Below are 1,644 nucleotides of genomic sequence, written 5' to 3'. Positions count from 1 at the left end.
GTCACATAAAGTCCTGTTTACAATGCAATGGAAAATTTGTATAGCCCTTTGAACACTTTAAATAATTATTTTTTGAATAACCCACAATTACTCATGGTTAGTTTTATTTAGCGAGCGCCACGGGATTTCTGTAGTCCAATTATTATAGACCAGCCTCTCACAGAGATGGTGTAAACCTGTAAATTCCAATATTGTAAAAAGGCAAACTTTATTATTTATAATTATTATCTCTGTGACAAAAACATATAATTTACTTAAGGAGTTTATGTTTGTTTTAATTACAAACAAAAGATAAATTAATCATTGTATATTGACATACATATGAACATATGTAATGTATTTGATACGGCAATTTCGCCTTAACTTACATACCTTCGATAGCTCAGTTGGTAGAGCGGTGGACTGTAGAGGTATAACGCTGTCATCCATAGGTCGCTGGTTCAAATCCGGCTCGAAGGAACTATATGTCTTTTTGTTTTTAATTTATTAATATGAAGTGAACTAGTTTTTTTATATATATTAGGATTATGTCATATGTGAATGAAATCTTTATCCTAACGAGAGTTAGTGTAAATAAATAGATATATTGTACCTATATATAGCATTGTTAAAAATCTCCATTTTCTGATTCTTTTAAATAAAAATATATATTTAGAATTGAAACATGGGCCCTTCGCCTAAAGTATTTACGTAATAAGATTTTGTACAAAACAAGAGAAATGTTCGTCGTCCTCGGTGAGCCACTATTGTCAGGGGTTATAAAGAAAAGACGTTATGAATATTTTAACTTTTTTAATAGGGATAACTTATATAATATGCAAGGGATATTCCCATGGATCCTCTCTAGTGATAAGGATGACACCATTCAAGAAATGGAGAATCACATTTTATCACCTCAATAAATACAGTCAACAGTAAGCATAATGTTAAACAATTTTATTTTTAAAATAGTCATCTCCGAGTTCCGCCGTAGGTGAAGTCACAGTGTGTGGAATCAAACGGTCACCCGACACACGATTTAATTATAAAACAGGAAAGACATTCAATCTTTTTAATTTCGTCACCGTTTCGATTACACACACTGAGGCCGGGCGGTGGGCGTAGGCCTAAGTCCCGAGAATATCACTTCCCACTTTTAACAGCTTCATTAATGTCCTAGCACTTCACTCAACGACACCAGTCTCGTGGACGCGGGAGATTCTATGTACAGTTCGCACTTCGACGTCCACGCGAAAGCTCAAAAGTCAGCGAATATAGCACTTCACCACCACTCAAGTTTAACTCAGTCAGTCCGCCGTGTATACGTCGTATACCCGCACAAGGTGCTCGCCGGCGGTCCGTCTTCGGACGCGCCGGACGACTATTGTTACCGTACCGTATTATCACCGAAAAATTACAGTTGACAAAATACAGTGTAATAATTAAAATATTGTCAAAAATCAAAGTATTAAAACTGAGGCTCGCATTCCGATGACGTGGCATTCCGGAATGCGGACCCGGCGACTGTATTCTTTCGTCCTGTAATTTCAGTGACCTCTCACTTAGAAACGTTCAGCCGCCTCCCTTCCCCCTCGCGGGGCGGAGAGACGGCGGCGAGGGTCTCTCTGCGGGCCTATCTCTTGGCGGCGCGGCGGCGGTGCTTCG

At 38.7% G+C, this 1,644-nt stretch overlaps 1 non-coding gene across 1 annotated transcript; it reads left to right on the top strand.

Moving 5' to 3' along the window:
* The first annotated feature begins 371 nt into the window (after window positions 1-371).
* Window positions 372-459, top strand: Trnay-gua. The gene is given in 2 exon segments: window positions 372-408; window positions 424-459. It is a non-coding gene; the product is annotated as a tRNA-Tyr (tRNA).
* Window positions 460-1,644: the final 1,185 nt, after the last annotated feature.

The sequence above is a fragment of the Pieris napi genome, chromosome 12 (assembly GCF_905475465.1).
Source record: "Pieris napi chromosome 12, ilPieNapi1.2, whole genome shotgun sequence".
Lineage (NCBI taxonomy): Eukaryota > Metazoa > Arthropoda > Insecta > Lepidoptera > Pieridae > Pieris > Pieris napi.
The sequence above is the reverse complement of the archived record's forward strand: the minus strand, read 5'-3'. Positions and strand labels throughout refer to the sequence as shown.